The following is a 22,185-nucleotide window of genomic DNA, read 5'->3' as shown; positions in this document are numbered from 1 at the left end:
AAATTAAGCAAGATAACAGAATGGAAAATAATGGGGGTATGTATACGTGTGGTAGGCGTGGTTGGTAGCTATTTGAGATGTGGCAATCAGGGAAGGACTTCCAAAGGAGTTGGCATTTAAGAGGTATCTATGAACCCAATGAACCCATTCTCTCATGGAATGTCTGGGAGAAACCTATGCCAGGGAGAGAGAACAGTAAGGGCTGGTGCCCTGAGTTTGGGATGAACCTGTACACTTGAAGAGCATCAAAAAATCCCAGTCTGGAAAGAAGGAGTTGAAACAGGATAAAGTATTAGAAGATAAAGTTAAGTATGTGGTGTATCAAATGATTGGCCCCAATTCTTTACCTTTTATTGTCTCATCAAGGTTAAAATGTATCTCTTGCTCTTTGACCTTGGGATCATCCTACATTATGTTCTTTGGCTAATGGCAAGTGAGCAGAGATGACAGGATGCCAGTTCTGACCAGAGGATTTAAGAGGCCTGGCACATGTCTGTTTCTGCCACAGCTCATTCACTGGTCCTAGGAGAAGGATGAGAGAGGCATGTGGAACCTTCTAAACTATTGCAGCCTGAAGCAGTTCTGCCCAGGAATGGCTGTGAGGTCAGCTCAGCCAGCTAACAGATCTATGAGAATAAATGATTGAAATCCTTGAGTTTCATGGTTGTTTTTAAAGCATTATTGTAACAACAGCTAATCAAGGCAAGGACCTGATCATTTAGGATCTCAAGGGCTTTATTAAAAAGTTGGGCACTCCTCTAAAGGTAACGGAAAACCACTGGTTGTTTTTAAGTTAAGAAATGACACAAAATGAATTAAGTTTTAAAGGATCTTCACTCTCTGAAGAATGGACTGTAGAAGAAAAGTGACATAAAGCAGTTTAGGAGTAGTGATTCAAGAGAAAGATGTTGGTGGCTGAGATACTCCCTTGTTTATTAAAAAAAAACGGTAAATATAGTAAATTCTGATCTCTGTTATAAACTTGGTGATTATTTTATATTTAGTGAAATCAAAGGCATTCATTTTTTCTGTGTTAATTAAAGTCCTGTGATTTAGTGTAGCTACGATGAGTCTTGCTATAACATACTCAGCCAGATCTAGTAGAACTGTCATCTTTCTTTCCACATTGGAGGCAAGGAACACAGAGCTCGAAATTAGGAAGAATCTCTTCTGATGACAGTTTTTAAGGATAAAAGGGAGAAGCCAGAGAATGGAGAGATGAAACCAAATGTCTTTTTGGTCCTATGTTTAAAGGTCTGAAGAACTATTCAGATATAATGTGGTAAGAAGCAGAGAGAGAGATTCAAAGTGAGAGAGAAAGTGAGGGAGAGAGCAAGAGTGAGTGAGAGAGAGAGAGAGAGAGAGCACTTGGATAGTAAGTCAGGATAGCTAATGTCTTGCTGTTGTCTGTAAATAATCTTGGAACAAGTAGACGTCTTAGATCTTCCCCAGGTTTCCATTTACCCACAGAAAAAAATGGGATAATAACCACCTAACCTACTTATAAGTTTATCGTGAGGATACTGTATATGCTAAAGCACTTTGAAAAAAAGGATAAAATGCTATTCTTATGGAAAGTACAATTACACAACTTGAAAACTAGTCACGATCTTTGCCAGTGCAAGATAATTTGTACTGTACATACAAACACTCCTCCTAATTTGCTTCCAATATTGTAATTCCTAATATATCTAGGGAATTTTCTTTTTTTACTGAATATAGGTTAGAGTAAATCTGAGCAAATGTGACCCACTATGTCTGCTCTTACATTTAAATATTGAGCTAATATGGCTTGACACTGTAGTAAAAAAAATACACCAGACTTAAATGTGCTTTACTATTGCAGAGGTATTAGGGAAAGATAAAAACATTTCTGGATTTTTTTTCTGAATTAAAAGAAGAATTCAATCAGAAAGTAATTTTAAATGTTTTTTCTCTCTCAGGAAAAAAAAACAAAGCAACTACCAAAATTACTGATACTTCCCCAAGTCTAGGAGTCATTTCACCCACAGCACACGAGTTGTCTATTCTAATGTTTGTCCTGAGAAAGAAGACAAGAAATAATGAGCACTCCCGTGCATGCTTTTTCAATCTCTCCTGCCCACTTCTCCATAATCCCTGTCATTTGAGGGAAAATTCTCCTCCACTCACAAAGACAACTGTAAAATCTTCATGTGAACTGACATTTTTTTTTTTCACTTTTTTTTTTTTTTTTTTTTTTTTTTTTTTTGCGGTACACAGGCCTCTCACTGTTGTGGCCTCTCCCGTTGCGGAGCACAGGCTCCGGATGTGCAGGCTCACAGGCCATGGCTCACGGGCCCAGCGGCTCCGCAGCATGTGGGATCTTCCCGGACCGGGGCACGAACCCGTGTCCCTTGCATAGGCAGGCGGATTTTCAACCACTGCACCACCAGGGAAGCCCTGAACTGACATTTTTAAACCAAACTGCCCACTTACATTTTATCATTTGGTCAAAAATATTCTTGATCTTGTGTTCCAGATTAAACCAAAATGAGGCCACAAGTGGAAAAGTTGGACGAGGCGGTGAGGGCACTGTCCAGAGGAGTGTGACCTGCCCAACTGGCTTTCCTTCTCAGGTAATGGGGACTTTTGGTCTTGCCAGCACAGGTGACCTAAAGGCAGAAGATTTTCTTCCTTTCCTTCACCCTTTCATGACCTACAAGGCAGAAGGGAGTTCTGCACAGAACTCACACTCCATTTTGGGATTCAGCCCACTCCTTTGGCACTGTATTTATGACTGTTATTGGGGCCCCTCACCAGGGACCCAGTTGCTGTGTGCAAGCTGACAGTAGATCCTATGTTGGTTCTAATCATGAAATAGCAACAAGTCCTTCCTCTCAGCACTCTGTCCTTCATATCATCAGATGTTGTAGAAAATTATGCATAAATAAATCAAACCATTTTTCTAATAGCTGAGAGACACAAGTGCAAGTGTTGCCGTGACTACCATTCCTCACCAGCAGCTGGGAGGGAAACTAAGGTACCACTCGATGGCTTTTTCTTTATGTTATTAATAGTTTAACTCCCATTTCATTTAAGTTGTTTCTTTGTTGGTTTCATGGGTTTTTAAAGAATTTTTTGCACTAATATTGCTTGTAGTGCTTCATGAGCTACGATCTTCAAACTTTAAGGAGAGTGTATGCACATTTTTGCGTGTAAATGCATATGTGTATTATGGTGGATTAAGTGTCAGAAGCTTTCATGATATTTTCAAAGAGGTCTGTGATGCAAAAAATGGGTTAAGTACTATTAACCTTGCTAATAAAGGTGTCACTCATAGTTCACTCAAGGATGTTAGCCTTAAGCCATTAGGACACCATCTGATCCATATAGCCATAGTTTAATGGAATATGATAAAAGCTGGGATAGCTACCCAGTTTGCTCAGGGAGTTGCTCCAGATTCTATCACCCAATTACTTTATTTCCTCCTTTTTTCATAGCCTAGAATCCTTTGGTTTAGAACCTGGGTACTTTTAAAAAGCATATTACCTTATTATTGTTAGGTTGTTTGAACAATCTGTCATGTTGACTTGTACCATACTTATACCAAAATCAAAACAGGGAACAGGAATTTAGAAGTGATAGTAGGGGGTTGAGGGGAAGAATGAGAAATTGGAAACCTTTCCTTTGTTCTCAGGCTTCCTTGATGTGACTTCTAGGTTCTGAAACCAGAACCACAGATTTTAGGGTTCCAGGTCCTCTTACTGCCTAGGAAAGAAATTTTGACATGTAATACAAATTTTGGTGGTTCTAAGAATAAAATGGCTTTCCAGGTCTGTCTTCCTTCATCTAATTCAAGGATTCCATTCTAACCACTCATGCCCTGTGGAATATGTTTCTTTCAATGTCTAACACATAAAAGGGTTACCTCCTTCTCTTTACTTGGATTAACTGGATTGGCTCCAGAAGTCATCTGCACCTGTTTTGGACCTTCCTGTTGTCTGGTTTCCTGAAGATGAACCTTCCTTTCCAGGGCTACTTGGACTATAGGAAGGTTGTGTCTTGGCTCCTCCTAACCTTAGTTCTGTCCTCCTCTTAAGGTGCTACATCAGACAGGATCTGACAATAGCTCTCTTTCTGACCTCCTGAAATACGTCTATTTAGCCGGTAATAACTTTTCTTGATCTTCTCTTTGAAAGTAATCCAAAGGATGAAGGAACCTCAACATGTTTAGGTATTTCTTGCCTTTAGACATTCTAGAAGTAAGCTGCTGGTCATTAATTTAGGGATTCTCAATCTTGTTCAAAAAATTGCAAACACCAAAATACACAAAGTTGGAATAATAATAAATAAAGATTGTTGTGAAGCTAGGAGGAAAATGAAAGTAACTTTTTCAAGTATCACTAGAAAATCTAGGGCAAAATTTGGCTGTATAACTTATTCCCCAAAGGAAAACAGGTCCTATATCCCATGTAATGACTACCTGATCTCTGAAGGCCAAGCTAAAAGTAATCTCTATTCAGATTCTAGTCCTTACTCTGTCATGTTGACTTCGTGGTCACTTTGGGCCTTAGTTTTTTTTTTTGTTTTTTTTTTTTTTTGCGGTACGCAGGCCTCTCACTGTTGTGGCCTCTCCCACTGTGGAGCATAGGCTCCGGACGCGCAGGCTCAGCGGCCATGGCTCACAGGCCCAGCCGCTCTGCGGCATGTGGGATCCTCCCGGACCGGGGCACAAACCCATGTCCCCTGCATCGGCAGGCGGACTCCCAACCACTGCGCCACCAGGGAAGCCCTGGGCCTTAGTTTTTAATGATTTTTTGGGGTCTCATGATTCCTTAGCTGGAACACTATAGCTACTATAACTTTTGCACCTTTTAAATGTTCCTTGGTACAGAAACACACTCTTAAACACAGAGACAACTTCATGCATCCACTAAAAATCATACAGAAGGCACATTGTACCATCCTCTGTGGATCTAAGCTACTTTATAGGAGTGAGTAGTTTTTTGAAGTTACATTAATGTTTCCAAGTTCCTAGGTTGCCATTAGGACATTGAACCAAGAGTAACAATTTGGTATTTATAAGAAGCCAAAAAACCTGGAGAGAGAAGGACATAGAATAGTGTGTCAGTAGTAAACCCGAATTATCCTGATGACACGTTTTAACAAAATGTTTACTTCAGAGCACTCTGTTTAGCTGAATTGAGTTGAAGGTTGCCAACCAAAATGGTTAAATAGTGTCTAATCAAGACAGTTAAAATGAGTAGTTGGTTCCCATCATTGAGCATGTACCATGTCTAAAGAGTGTTTTGAATGAGCTTGGCCCGCCTGACAGATGTCAATTGTGAGTTGGCCACTTGTAAGGCTGCATTAAGTAAAGGGACAGCAGACTGCCTAGAAGCTCAGACTGAACTCATCAACTGAAACAGATGCTTCCAGAACTCAGATCTGCTCCTTTTCATGAAGACCTTATATTCTGGAACTGAGAGATTCCACTTACAAAATCTGAGCTTACTTTAGGGTTTTGGAATACTCAGCAATTCTTGATAATCTTTTAAGGTAGTCTGTTCTTACAACAGAATTTTCTTTTCTTTTCTCTTTCCTCTTTTCCTCCCTCCCTCCCTCTCTGTTTCCTTCCTTCTGTCTTTATTTCTTTCTTTGTTTCTTTCTTTCTGACACCTGTTCTTAACATTTTTATTTTCTATAGCTAGTCTTACTTTTATTATGTTCACGATAAGGCATAAGAACCTGTTTTAGAGGTACTATATCATATTTGTTCCAATAGGAAGGTCTCCAAGATACAGTAGACTGAGAAGGCAAGGAGGAAGGTTTTAGTGTATTTTCATACTTCTAATAAATAAAATCTTTTTACTCCCCAAATTTATTTTTCCTTTAATAATCAAAAACAGTATTCCTCAAACTCCAATATCTGTTGGGGTTCTGTGTTTAATTAATTAGCTATTTTTTGCAGTGGCTATGATGCTTTGCCTTTGTGTGTTTCCTATTCCTCTTCTCAAATATCCTTGCTGGCCTATTATACTTTTCTTTAGACCACTTTCCTTCCTAATACCTCAAAATTGGAAATTTATTTCACATTTTCAGTAACCTGTATTAACTTTAAAATATTTTTTCTCTAACTTATTTTACTTGAAATCTACTTGATCCACAGATTCTTCACTAGCCCAGCCTCACCTCACTACACTTGTCATGGTCTTTCATATCTTTTTCATCTTTTTGGCTCATGTTATTTCTTTTACTTTATGTTCTCCAACTAGGTGTAATCAACCTTACTCCACAGAGTTTCTTGCAGCTTGTTTTCTCCCGGGGATTCCCATAACACTCTTTACATGTCAGGACTGTAACAATTTTCATTATGTGGCACAGTTTCTTGCATAAGTATCTGTGACTCACATGATACAGTGACTTTATTTACAGCAAACAATAGAGCTGACTCTCCTCTATAATTCCAATGTTTGTAATGGGACAGATTTCCAAAATATATACTGATTGAATACATTAACATAATTTTTTTTTGTTTCTTCAACTATTTCTTCATGTGATAAACAGTGGTATACTGCAGCTGGCTCATACTGGATCGTGAGAGCTGAGGATTAAATTTTTAAGAATTTTGCAAACTTGATATTAAAAATTAAATCATATAAATGTGCCATTAAATCAAATTAAAAATAAAAGTAATAAATTCTTAAAACTTATCATTACCTAATTATTTCATTACCTTTTACTATTATCTGTACTCAAGGTTATTTACATCTGTTGTATCTGTATGGTAGAAATATTGTATACAGTCAGCCTCTTATCTATGGATTCCATATCCACTGGTTCCACATATGTGGATTCAACCAAATGTGGATCAAGGATATTCCAAAAAATTCCAGAAAGTTCCATAAAAGCAAACTTTGAATTCACCAAATTCCAGCAACTATTTACATAGCATTTACATTGTATTAAGGTATTATAAATTATTTAGACATAATCTAAAGTATATGGGAGGAGAGGACCTTCAAGATGGCAGAGGAGTAAGACGTGGAGATCACATTTATCCCCACAAATACATCAGAAATACATCTACATGTGGCACAACTCCTGTGGAACACCTACTGAACACTGGCAGAAGACCTCAGACTTCCCAAAAGGCAAGAAACTCCCCACGTACCTGGGCAGGGTAAAAGAAAAAACAGAGACAAAAGCATAGGGATGGGACCTACACCTGGGAGGGAGCTGTGAAGGAGGAAAACTTTCCAAACACTATGAAGCCCCTTCACTGGCGGAGACGGGGGTAAGGTGGGGGTGGGGGGGGGAAGCATGGGAGCCACAGAAGAAAGCGCAGAAACAGGGGTGCAGAGGGAAAAGCTGAGAGATTCCCACAGAGGGGATTGGTGCGGACCAGCACTCACCAGCCTGAGAGGGTTGTCTGCCCACCCACCAGGGCGGGTGGGGGCTGGGAGCTGAGGCTCAGGCTTTGGAGGTCAGATCCCAGGGAGAGGACTGGGGTTGGCTGTGTGAACACAGCCTGAAGGGGGCTAGTGTCCCAGAGCTAGCCAGGAGGGAGTTCGGGAAGAGTCTGGACCTGCCGAAGAGGCAAGGGACCATTGTTTCAGGGTGCATAAGGAGAGGAGATTCAGAGCACTGCTTAAATGAGCTTCAGGGACAGGCGAGAGCCATGGCTATCATCACAGACACTAGAGACAGGCATGAAATGCTAAGGCTGCTACTGCAGCCACCAAGAATCCTGTGGGCAAGCACAGGTCACTGTCCACACCTCCCCTCCCAGGAGCCTGTGCAGCCTTTCACTGCCAGGATCATGTGATCAGGGACAACTTCCCCGGGAGAACACACGGCATGCCTCAGGCTGTTGCAACGTCACACTGGCCTCTGCCTCCGCACACTCACCCTGCATTCCATACCCCTCCCTCCGCCCAGCCTGAGTGAGCCAGAGCCCCGTAATCAGCCGCTCCTTTAACCCCCTCCTGGCTGGGCAAGGAACAGACGTCAGAGGATGACCTACAAGCAGAGGCAAGTCCAGTCCAAAGCTGAACACCAGGAGCTGTGCTAACAAAGAAGAGAAAGGGAAACTTGTCCATGCAGCCTCAGGAGCAGTGGATTAAATCTCCACAATCCACTTGATGTACCCTGCATCTGTGGAATACCTGAATAGACAATGAGTCATCCCAAAACTGAGGTGGTGGATGTTGGGAGCAAATGTAGACTTGGGGTTTCCTGTATGCGACTGACCAGTTTCTGATTTTTATGTTTATATTAGTTTAGTTTTTAGCGCTTGTTAACATTGGTGGCTTTGTTTATTGGTTTGGTTGCTCTCTTCTTTTTTTTTAAATTACTTAAAAATTTTTTTAATATTAATAATATTTAAAAAAATTTTATTTCAATAACTTCATATCTTTTCTGTTATTTTCTCTTTTCATTTCTTTTCTTTTTTCCTTTTCTTTATTTCTTTCCTTTTTTTTCTCCCATTTCTTCTGAGCCATGTGGCTGAGAAGGTCTTGGTTCTCTGGACTGGTGTCAGACCTGAGCCTCTGAGGCAGGAGAGCCAAGTTCAGGACATTGGACCACCAGAGACCTCCTGGCCCCACGTAATATCAATAAGCGAGACCTCTCCCAGAGATCTTTGTCTCAATGCTAAGACCCAGCTCCACCCAATGGCCAGCAAGTTCTAGTGTGGGATACCCCATGGCAAACAATTAGCAAGACAGGAACACAACCCCACCCATTAGCAGAGAGGCTGCCTAAAATCATAGTAACTTCACAGGCACCCCAAAACACACCACCAGACATGGTCCTGCCCACCAGAAAGACAAGATCCAGCCTCATGCACCAGAACACAGGCACAATTCCCCTCCAACAGGAAGCCTACACAACCCACTGAACCAACCTTACCCACTGGAGGCAGACACCAAAAACAATGGTGCAGCCTGTGAAAAGGAGACCCCAAAATACAGTAAGTTAAGCAAAATGAGAAGACAGAGAAATACACAGCAGTTGAAGGATCAAGGTAAAAACTCACCAGACCAAACAAATGAAGAAGAAATAGGCAGTCTATCTGAAAAAGAATTCAGAATAATGACAGTAAAGTTGATCCAATATCTTGGAAATAGAATGGAGAAAATACGAGAAACGTTTAACAAGGACCTAGAAGAACTAAAGAGCAAACGAACAATGATGAACAACACAATAAATGAAATTTAAAATATCTCTAGAAGGAATCAATAGCAGAAAAACTGGGGCAGAAGAACGGATAAGTGACCTGGAAGGTAAAATAGTGGAAATAACCACTACAGAGCAGAATAAAGAAAAAAGAATGAAAAGAATTGAGGACAGTCTCAGAGACCTCTGGGACAACATTAAATGCACCAACATTCGAATTATAGGGGTTCCAGAAGAAGAAGAGCAAAAGAAAGAGTCTGAGAAAATATTTCAAGAGATTATAGTAAGAAAACTTCCCTAATATGGGGAACGAAATAGTCAAGTCCAGGAATCACAGAGGGTCCCATACAGGGTAAATCCAAGGAGAAACGCACCAAGACACATTAATCAAACTATCAAAAATTAAATACAGAGAAAAAATATTGAAGGCAGCAAGGGAAAAGCAACAAATAACATACAAGGGAACTCCCATAAGGTTAACAGCTGATCTTTCAGAAGAAACTCTGCAAGCCAGAAGGGAGTGGCAGGACATATTTAAAGTGATGAAAGGGAAAAACCTACAACTGAAATTACTTTACCCAGCAGGGATCTCATTCAGATTCGACAGATAAAATAAAACCTTCACAGACAAGCAAAAGCTAAGAGAATTCAGCACCACCAAACCAGCTTTACGACAAATGCTAAAGCAACTTCTCTAGGCAGGAAACACAAGAGAAGGAAAAGACCTACAAAACAAACACAGAACAATTAAGAAAATGGTAATAGGAACAAACATATCGATAACTATGTTAAATGTAAATGGATTAGATGCTCCAACCAAAAGACATAGACGTGCTGAATGGATACAAAAACAAGACCCATATATATGCCGTCTACAAGAGACCCACTAGGGACACATACAGACTGAAAGTGAGGGGATGGAAAAAGATATTCCATGCAAATGGAAATCAAAAGAAAGCTGGAGTAGCAATTCTCATATCAGACAAAAGAGACTTTAAAATAAAGACTATTACAAGAGACAAAGAAGGACACTACATAATGATCAAGGGATCATTACAAGAATAAGATAAAACAATTGTAAATATTTATTCACCCAACATAGGAGCACGTCAATACATAAGGCAAATGCTAACAGCCATAAAAGGGGAAATCGACAGTAACACAATAATAGTAGGGGACATTAACACCCCACTTTCACCAATGAACGGATCATCAAAAACGAAAATATAATAAGGAAACACAAGCTTTAAATGATACATTAAAAAGGAAGGACTTAGTTGATATTTATAGGACATTCCACCCAAAAACAACATAATACACTTTATTCTGAAGTGTTCATGGAACATTCTTCAGGATAGATCATATCTTGGGTCACAAATCAAGCCTTGGTAAATGTAAGAACATTGCAATGGTATCAAGTATCTATTCTGACCACAACGCTATGGAGACTGAATAATACACTACTAATCAACCAAGAGATCACTGAGGAAATCAAAGAGGAATTCAAAAACTACCTAGAAACACATGACAATGAAAACACGGGGACCCAAAACCTATGGGATGCAGCAAAAGCAGTTCTAAGAGGGAAGTTTATAACAATACAATCCTACCTCAAGAAATAAGAAACATCTCAAATAAACAACCTAACCTTACACCTAAAGCAATTAGAGAAAGAAGAACAAAAAAACCCCCAAAGTTAGCAGAAGAAAACAAATCATAAAGATCAGATCAGAAATAAATGAAAAAGAAATGAAGGCAACAATAGCAAAGATCAATAAAACTAAAAGCTGGTTCTTTGAGAAGATAAATAACATTTATAAAACGTTAGCCACACTCATCAAGAAAAAAGGGAGAATACTCAAATCAACAGATTTAGAAATGAAAAAGGAGAAGTAAAAACTGACACTGCAGAAATACAAAGGATCATGAGAGATTGCTATAAGCAACTACATGCCAATAAAATGGACAGCCTGGAAGAAATGTACAAATTCTTAGAAAAGCACAACCTTCCGAGACTGAACCAGGAAGAAATAAAAATATGAGCAGACCAATCACAAGCACTGAAATTGAAACTGGGATCGAAAATCTTCCAACAAACAAAAGCCCAGGACCAGATGGCTTCACAGGCGAATTCTAACAAACATTTACACGAGAGCTAACACTTATCCCTCTCAAACTTACAAAATATAGCAGAGGGAGGAACACTCTCAAACTCATTCTATGAGGCCACCATCACCCTGATACCAAAACCAAAGATGTCAGAAGAAAAGAAAACTACAGGCGAATATCACTGTTGAACATAGATGCAAAAATCCTCAACAAAATACTAGCAAACAGACTCCAACAGCACATTGAAAGGATCATACACCATGATCAAGTGGGGTTTATCCCAGGAATGCAAGGATTCTTCAATATACCCAAATCAATCAATGTGATAAACCATATTAATAAATTGAAGGAGAAAAATCATATCATCTCAATAGATGCAGAGAAAGCTTTCGACAAAATTCAGCACCCATTTATGATAAAACCTCTCCAGAAAGTAGGCATAGAGGGAACTTACCGCAACAAAATAAAGGCCATATATGACAAACCCACAGCCAACATCGTTCTTAATGGTGAAAAACTGAAAACATTTCCAGTAAGACCAGGAAAAAGAGAAGGTTGCCCTCTCTCACCACTATTATTCAACATAATTTTGGAAGTTTTAGCCACAGCAATCAAAGAGGAAAAAGAAATAAAAGGAATCCAAATTGAAAAGAAGTAAAGCTGTCATTGTTTGCAGATGACATGATACTATACATAGAGAATCCGAAAAATGCTACCAGAAAACTACTAGAGCTAATCAATGAATTTGGTAAAGTAGCAGGATACAAAATTAATGCGCAGAAATCTCTTGCATTCCTGTACACTTATGATGAAATACCTAAAAGAGAAATTAAGGAAACACTCTCATATACCACTGCAATGAAAAGAATAAAATACCTAGGAATAAACCTACCCAAGGAGACAAAAGATCTGTATGAAGAAAATTATAGGACACTGATGAAAGAAATCAAGGATGGTACAAACAGATGAAGAGATATACCATGTTCTTTGATTGGAATAATCATCATTGTGAAAATGACTATACTACCCAAAGCAATCTATAGATTCAATGCCATCCCTATCAAATTACCAATGGCATTTTTCACAGAACTAGAACAAAAAATTTCACAGTTTGTATGGAAATACAAAAGACTCCAAATAGCCAAAGCAATCTTGAGAAAGAAAAATGGAGCTGGAAGAATCAGGCTCCCTGACATCAGACCATACCACAGAGCTACAGTAATCAAGACAGTCTGGTACTGGCACAAAAACAGAAATATAGATCAATGGAACAGGATAGAAAACCCAGAGATAAACCCACGCACATATGGTCACCTTATCTTTGACAAAGGAGGCAAGAATATATAATGGAGAAAAGACAGCCTCTTCAATAAGTGGTGCTGGGAGAACTGGACAGATAAATGTAAAAGAATGAAATTAGAACACTCCCTAACACCATACACAAAAATAAACTCAAAATGGATTAAAGACTTAAACGCAAGGCCAGGCACTATAAAACTCTTACAGGAAAACATAGGCAGAGCACTCTATGACATAAATCACAACAAGATCCTTTGTGACCCTCCTCCTAGAGAAATGGAAATAAAGCCAAAAATAAACAAATTGGACCTAATGAAACTTAAAAGCTTTTCCACAGCAAAGGAAACCATAAACGAGACTAAAAGATGACCCTCAGAAAGGGAGAAAATATTTGCAAATGAAGCAACTGACAAAGGATTAATCTCCAAAATACATAAGCAGCTTATGCAGCTCAGTATCAAGGAAACAGACAACCCAATCCAAAAGTGGCAGAAGACATAAATAGACATTTCTTCAAAGAAGATATACAGATTGCCAACAAACACATGAAAGGATGCTTAACATCACTAAAGAGAAATGCAAATCAGAACTACAATGAGGTATCACATCACCCTGGTCAGAATGGCCATCATCAAAAAATCTACAAACAATTCTGGAGAGGGTGTGGAGAAAAGGGAACCCTCCTACACTGTTGTTGGGAATGTAAATTGATACAGCCACTATGGAGAACAGTATGGAGGTTCCTTAAAAAACTAAAAATAGAACTACCATATGACCCAGCAATTCCACTACTGGGCACATACCCTGAGAAAACCATAACTCAAAAAGAGTCATGTACCACAATGTTCATTGCAGCCCTATTTATAATAGGACATGGAAGCAACCTAAGTGTCCATTGACAGATGAATGGATAAAGAAGATGTGGCACATATATACAATGGAATATTACTCAGCCATAAAAAGAAATGAAATTGAGTTATTTGTAGTGTGGTGGATAGACCTAGAGTCTGTCATACAGAGTGAAGTAAGTCAGAAAGAGAAAAACAAATACCATATGCTAACACATATATATGGAATCTAAAAATAAAAATGGTTCTGAAGAACCTAGGGGCAGGACAGGAATAAAGACGTAGATGTTTACAACAAATTACACACTTTACAAAGTTGACACATAGTACAAACATTATAACATCTAGAAAATAGCATGATAATTCATTCTACCTTTTCATATGAAGACAATTTTGTAAAAACATCTTCTATACAAAAGATAGAAAAATTTTTCTTCCAGAATTTTTTCTTTTTTTAAAATTATTTTATTGAAATATAGTTGGTTTATGAATGTTGTGTTAGTTTCAGGTGTACAGCAAAGTGATGCAGTTATGTATATATATAGATAGATATATAGATAATAGATACAGATTTTTTTACATTCTCCTCCATTATAGGTTATTACAAGATATTGGGTATATTACCTTGTACTATATAGTAGATACTTGTCTGTTATCTATTTTATATATAGTATTATGTATATTTTAATCCCAAACTCCTAATTTATCCTCCTCCTGCTTTCCACTTTGGTAAGCATAAGTTTGGTGGGTCTACCTCTGTTTTGTAAATAAGTTTGTTTTTATCATTTTTTTAGATTTCACATATAAGCGATATCATATGATATATAAGTGATATCGTATGATATTTGTCTTTCTCTTTCTGACTTACTTCATTTAGTATGATAATCTCTAGGTCCACCCATGTTGCTGCAAACAGCATTATTTCATTCTTTTTCATGGCTGAGTATCATTCCATTGTATATATGTACCACATCTTCTTTATTCATCTGACGATGAGCACTTAGGTTGCTTCCATGTCTTGGCTATTGTAAATAGTGCTTCTGTGAACACTGGGGTGCATGTATCTTTTCAAATTATGATTTTCTTCAGATACATGCCCAGGAGTGGGATTGTAAGATCATATGGTAGCTCTGTTTTTAGTTTTTTAAGGAACCTTCATAGTGTTCTCCACATTGGCTGTGCCAATTTACATTCCTACCAACAGTGTAGGAGGGTTCCTTTTTTTCCGCACCCCCTCCAGCATTTATTATTTGTAGACTTTGATGATGCCCATTCTGACTGGTGTGAGGTGATACCTCTTTGTAGTTTTGATTCTCCTAGAATGATTGATTAAAATTCGTTTTTAATTACTAACAAAGTTTTCTTTCAGCTTCAAAACTTATTAGAAATATCATTTAATTTTGTAGGATTGTTATCAAATTTGGGCATATCTCTTTCATATTTCTTTTATATATGAACTATAAGATTTTAAGGGTTTTTGTGTATAATGATTAATTATAATTACACTTTGAATTGATACTCATCAACTAATGGGTCATTGATGGCCTCATTGTAGTAACATGCAACTTTTCTATTATCTTTGTCATTGTCAGTGTTTTATATCAAATCAACAAGAATCAGTAAAATCTAATAATTAGCTAAGGGAACAGACTGAGCAACCTTCTATTCCAGCAAGTGTAAGCAGTCCAGTTTGGATAAAGTATGTTGTATTGGTAAGACACGAGGCAGCAAAAAGTTAAAAAAAAAAAAAAAATTCTCGGAGCCAGAAAGGAGTAGGGACATACTATCATTTCCTGACAGGAGCTTGAAGATAGACAGTCATAAGAAGGTCTGCTGATGGATCACTAAGCACATGAAGGGCAGTCTAATGGAAGTGTTAAGTGCATTATATGGTCAGACTAAGACAGGTCTAAGTCTTAGCTCTGCCATTTACTAGCATGTGATTCCTTGCTACCAATACCTTAACTATCCATGGAAATGACTGTACATCGTATAACTATATCCCACTAAACCAAAGTAACACTGTCCTCAAATCTCCCTAAGCTAGATCCCCGAAAGGCTTGTGGCTCTTCCAACACCACCCAAAACAAGGGAAAGTATGACAGAGGAGAAGTTGGAGTGGAAAGAATCAGTGGTCTTAGCCACTTGCAGTAAAAATATCCCATATTTTGCAATTTTTAAAAAACCACAATTCTAGGGTCCCTCATGGGGACTTAGAGTGGCCTGTGCAAGTGAGAGCCCAGAAGGTTATCTATCAGTTTCATAGTAAACGAGCCTCTACTGGAGATGTCATGGTGGAAGTGACATTTTGAATGTTTCCTACACAACCATGATAACCACAAATCAAGGGGAAATTGAGGCTGATTTGAAGTGGCTGCCACCCTTGCCTTGTTCTTCTTATGCATTTACAATAAGATCACCTTTATCTGTCTGGTAGTGGTCTGTCTATTGACTGCTGCAGAAAATGAGAAGTGCTCGTTAATGGACAACTGGGAAGAGCTTCCAGAAATCATTGTATTCATTTGCTGCTTCAGCAAATTTCAACTTCTTTGAAGAAGGAAGGAACAGTGAAAGACAAAAGACTACACTAACATATTGTCTGTAATATATGGTTCCCCTTAAAAATTCAACACATCTTAGGCCTGAGATAGAGATTTTTTTTAAAAAAACAAAATTTATTATTTTCCAAAAATTAAGCAAAGAAGAACGTTTTTGTAAATGAGAAACATTGTGTTTGCAGTTCATTGTTTTGTGTTATGAAATGAAATTCACAAATGCTTGTAATAAAAGGCTTTTATTTTATATTACTGCTTCTCTATAGTTTTACCTCTGAATGTGTCTCCTTTCCTCTACCAGCTCAGTGGTTATTAATCTTGGCTGTAAAACAGAATCACTGGAGTACTTTAAAAAATATATCCATTTCCTAGGCACATCCCTAAGTACCTGCAACTTTAAAAAAACAACATAAATGATTTTGACGCACAATGAAGGCTGAGAACCAATGTACCAAACAAATATCAGGGCAAGAAAACTCTAGTCTAAGCTTCAACAGTTCCAGTTACTGTGCGAGGATTTAGAAAGAGGAAACAGGATGGTTTGTGCAGTCTAAAAGCATTATAGCGCCACCTACTGGGAGACTGGGCCTTTAAAAATGAGTACAGTTGACCCTTGAACAAGGTGGGTTTGAACTGCGCAGGTCTTCTTATACCTGGAATTTTTTCAGTAGTAAATACTACAGTACTATATGATACTTAGTTGGCTGAATCCATGGATAAGGAGGATCCTGGTATATGGAGGGTGGCTGTAAGGTACAGATTTTCGACTGCATAGGGGGTTGGCACCCCTAACCCCCAAGTTGTTTGAGAGTCAACTGTACTCTAGCCCCTACAAATACGGTTAATTTCATTTTGGTCATTGGCAAAATAAATTTAATCTTGATTAACAGCAACAAAAATTCGTTTCCAAATACCGTATTTTAGAAATCAAATAGACTTCCTAGTTTCTTGGTCATGGTGTCAGGTAAGGCAGATGTGGATAAACATGTCAACATATTCCTTCAAATGTTGAGGATTATTTGAAAGAAGGCACTGCGAAAGAAGGCACTGCATTCTATCTTTACTTTATATCTCAACTTGATGTTTATTCTGAAGAATTCCAACCAGTACTTACTGATGCCTGGAGCAACTATCACACCCTCTCCTGCATTGAGTGTTTGGGCACCATGCAACTTGAACTATTCATTGTTGCCTATTTTTTTCTTTTTTCCACTTCTTCTTCTTTCATGTTCCTTGGAACTGAAGTTGTGGATGGGTAGGGAGGAGTTTGCACATTCCTTCATTCATCAGATAGATACTAAATGCCTTCCATGTGCCAGACACTGTGCAGGCGTGGTAGGTTTGTTGGGAGCAGAGATGTAGGAAGTTGAGTTCCCTTCTCTCTTCACAGTTTAAGCCCAGAGAGATGATGACTAAAAACTTTAACTGGGATATTGGAAACAACTCAGACCAATCCATTTTCTATGATGATCTGATCATGTGGTGAGAGAATGAAGACAAAAGAATAGTATTAATGTAATGTCTGCAGTAACAGCATATTAAAGCTCTCCTAAGGCAATATAAAGGTTGGGGGGTCCCATCCCACCTTGAGCCCAAGTGGCATCTGTCACTGAGACTCATGCAAACACAGAAAATTTAATGAGCTAATATAGTGGGTGGTCTGAATTTATCTGTTTGCATGAGTTGATTAGTATGGGAGAGACTGACTGCCAAAAAAGAGGAAAGTGGGATAAAATGGGAGACACAGAAGGCAGCAAGGTATCTGATGTAATATTAGTCTCCCAACACAGTGTCGTGGACTTATTTCTAAGACTTAACGGAAAGGGAAACTTCAAGCAAAATCCTGACCTTGAGACAAGGAGCCTTTGTTGGCAGCACACAGGCATTTGGATATGAAACAGTAGTAGGAAGAAGAATATTCCACTTCTCACCCCCACTCAAATATAGCACTCCGAGGTCGATAATATCAAGAGAGTCAGGAGGTAATAGTCTTGGCACAATCATTAGAATTCTTTCTGGGCTTCCCACTGTACTGCCTCAAATAACTTCACAGGCAGCGGACATCAGTGAGTGCAGAGGAGCCGGAAGAATGGGTCAGATTCCAGGTAGTTAGCGCAGCTGACAGAATGGTTGTGATACATGTGACATACTCTTTGAGCATTAGTAAACATAAACGTGTGAAACTTCATAGCAGGATGGAGTCTTTAAAATATGAGTTATTGGTGTTAACATGATTACACATACCTGAAAAGAGTACTTGTACAGAAGGATAGAATTTGGTTATCCTTTTTGTTTTTCATACTCTTTATGGTGCATTCAAAAGATCTGAGCATTCAAAGAGCCTCAGTTTTCTCCCCAGTTCTATTATTCCCATCCCAACACCAAAGTGCTATCTTCACTTCTGAGAGCATTTGAAAATTAAGCCTCTCTCTTTGCCTTCAAGGAAAGGCAAACCAGTTTTTTGGGTAATCATTTGTGTCTGGTTATGATGTACAATCAATATCTATTAAGAGAGCAAAAAGGAGAATTAATTGACTAGGAGATAGGGATAGAAGGATTAGGAAGTAGTGACAAAACAAAAACTAGACAGAGAACTGTGGGTAGGAAAAATAAGTGAAGAAGACATCAGCCCAGAAATTTAGAAAACTATCTTGGAACATTTGTCCAAGAAACAGGAGTGGAGGTTGGGAGAGAGAGACCACTGCCCAGCACCTGCCATGTTGGTGAACCTAAGAAGACCACTTTGAGGGGTATGTTAGTTAGAAATTATAAACAACAATAACCATTTATTTTTTTTTTCACCAGGTTATACGTCAGCAGGTGGGCTCTGAAGATCTCGGCTGGGCTTGACTGATGCCAGGTAGGCTTGCTCATAGTCTGAAATTAGCTATTAGGTTGGCTGGACCTGATTGCTCTGAGAGAGCCTTGGCTGAGCTGACTCCTCATGTGTCTCTCACATCCCTCCACTAGGATAGCCCTGGCATGTTGTCATGGCAGAGACAGTGTTCCAAGAAAGGAAAAGGAAATGTGCAAATACTTTTTTCAAGTATTTGTTTGAGTCAAGCCTGTACTTCCCATTGGCCAAAGTATGTCACATTGTCAAGCCCAGCATCACTGTGGGAGGGCACTGTCAAAGGCATGGGTGTAGGAAGGTGGCATTATTCAAACTCCCAGGTGCCATTTGGGAAGTCGACCACTTACTGTTTACATAACAGAGATCCTCTCACCACCTGCACTCAGGACCTGCACCAGGTGTTCTTACCAACCTAGAATAGACACAGCAAGAAGCTTAGCTTTTTTGGCACCTATATCTCACTTTTGCCCTCAGTTCATGATGTTAAAAAGTTTTGGTTACAGTGTTTTAATCAAAATATTTTAACAGAAAGCTAAACTATACTGGTAATGATATAATCCTTGAGATACATTTAAAAAACCTTAATCTCATATTTTTTGAATAGTTGTAAAAACTTAGTCTCATTAATTTCTAATTTTGGAGCAAAACTGCTCACTCAAAGATTCTTGCTCTTTACATTCCGAGTGAAAGTATAATATTAATATTAACTCTTATCTTGGGCTGGCTTCATTTGGTTTTTTTTGGTTTTTTTAAAATTAATTTTTATTGGAGTATAGTTCTTTACAACGTTGTGTTAGTTTCTGCTGTACAGCAAAGTGAATCAGCTATATGTATACATATATCCCCTCTTTTTTAGATTTCCTTCCCATTTAGGTCACCACAGAGCACTGAGTAGAGTTCCCTGTGCTATACAGCAGGTTTTCGTTAGTTACCTATTTTATACATAGTAGTGTATATATGTCAATCCCAATTTCCCAATTTATCCCATCCTTCTTCCCCCCGGTATCCATAGGTTTGTTCTCTACGTCTGTGTCTCTGTTTCTGCTTTGCAAATAAGATCATCTATACAATTTCTCTAGATTCCACATATATGAGTTAATAGATGATATTTATTTTTCTCTTTCTGACTTACTTCACTCTGACAGTCTCTAGGTCCATCCACATCTCTGCAAGTGACACAGTTTCATTCCTTTTTATGGCTGAATAATATTCCATTGTATATATGTACCACATCTTCTTTATCCATTCCTCTGTTGATGGACATTTAGGTTGCTTCCATGTCCTGGCTACTATAAATAGTGCTGCAGTGAACATTGGGGTGCATGTATCTTTTTGAATTATGGTTTTCTCTGGGTATATTCCCAGTAGTGGGATTGCTGGGTCATATGTAGTTCTATTTTTAGTTTTTTAAGGAACCTCCATACTATTCTCTGTAGTGGCTGTATCAATTTACATTCCCACCAACAGTGTAAGAGGGTTCCCTGGGCTGGCTTCATTTGAGTTTAATATTAACATTGTCAATGCTATACGAATGTGTGAAACTGATATATGCGATCCATTTTTTTTATCTAGAAAACTGTCTATAGGAAGATTAAAAAAAGTAAGAAAAGAGTTTAAAATAGTTATAAAGTGCTGAAGTGAAAAGTTACATCTGTAACCAATAATATGGGTGGATGTTTGTATAATATAAAATATAATATTTAGTAAAAAAGAAAGTTCCAGAATATTATATACAATGTAATAACACTTTTTTAAAATTAAAAAGCAATAAAATGAGTAGTACATATATATTTAGGAATATTTATAAAATGTAACTATTTTTAAAAAGGCAAGGGAATGATGAGTTGCAAGGGATTCAAGATAATAGTTACTTTGAGTGAAAGTTGAAGAGGGACAGGATGAAGGAGAATCACAGGGTGATATAACTTTTTGTTAGAATTCTAGTTCTCATGATGGGTGTAGGGATACACAGACCTATCCTTATTAAAAATGCACTCATACATATGTACTGGGGGGTGCATACATAGACCAATGGTGAGAGTGTGTCATGAACCAAAGATTATGATTAATTCAACTCTGTACATCTGAGTTAATTTTTTTTAAAAAAGCAGCATTACTTAAAATAAGGTTTAAATAGTCAAGACAAAGGAGTTAATTTTGAAGATACATCTCAATAGTATGCCATATATTATCTATTGTATATATATGGCATACTATCATATGCCTCTTTTTTAAATGTTTTCTCTTTTTTTCCTTAATGGATTTCAAGAAATGGGTTTGGTATACATAAAATATTCTATATGAAGTAACTTTAAAATTCATTGGTCTCTAACTACAGCAAATACCTAAACTATCAATACCAGTGATTATAAGTCTTACCCCCTTTTAATTTGGTTTGGCAAACTACCAGTAAAACGTGAATTTTATAACCCTGGTTTATTTCCACATTAGCCATTCTATGACAATAGTACACACAAAGTTTTCAACATCCTATCATTTGGCTGCCATGGTTAATGAAGTTACACAGATGTAGCAAGTTTATTTTCCTTCGATTTTAGAACAACAATGGGACAGACTATAACTTGGTTACTATTAACTTGAAATTCCTATTTAAAATAATGAAGAAAAAACAACATAAGCAAAATGATTACAACCAATACCAGCAAGCAAATAGAAATCTAGGAAGTGAATCAACACTGATGGTTCATTGATTAAATAATGTAAGTTTTACCCCAGGCAGAGGAAAAGGTATCAGGAAATATCTTACCACCACAATCCCAAATAAATAAGAGGGAAATGAGTGCTGTGAGAGAACAGAGAAACAAAACCAAGCGCTCACCCTGAAGGCAATGGCAGATGTTTCCCTCCAAAGTTGATTGCAGCTGGGAAGCAATTAGCAACAGTAAGGTTCTACAGAGAATTCCCTCATTGAAGAAGATGCTTTAAAAGAACTTATTTACAGAGGCGCAACTGTCTCTGTATGATACTAAAATTAAGCTGAATTTATTCCTCAAGGAAGTGACCATAAGGAAGACTCGTGTGTAAAGGCAGCCTGGGAACTCGAACATTATGAATTAGACAACAGAGGAAGTCTTTTTAGAAGACAGTTACCCAGTGATTCATAAAGTTCACTAGAGATAGGGCAGTTACGGGAGCAGTGGGATGAGATGTCTAAGCGCTCTGCTTGTGAAGGTTGCTTTCATTTCTGAGACATTCACTCTTTGTTAGGAAAGAATACAAGTGTATTATATTCTGCTCTGCTCCATAGGGTCTGTCTTCTGGAATTCCGTGCTGCCCTTTTTGCCACCATTTTCCCCTGCTTTCAAATATGTTCATAAATGCTAATATTCATATAGGAAGTTAGTCTACTCTCAAAAAG

Source organism: Phocoena sinus, chromosome 5 (assembly GCF_008692025.1).
Source record: "Phocoena sinus isolate mPhoSin1 chromosome 5, mPhoSin1.pri, whole genome shotgun sequence".
NCBI lineage: Eukaryota > Metazoa > Chordata > Mammalia > Artiodactyla > Phocoenidae > Phocoena > Phocoena sinus.
Note: the sequence above shows the minus strand (reverse complement) of the source record.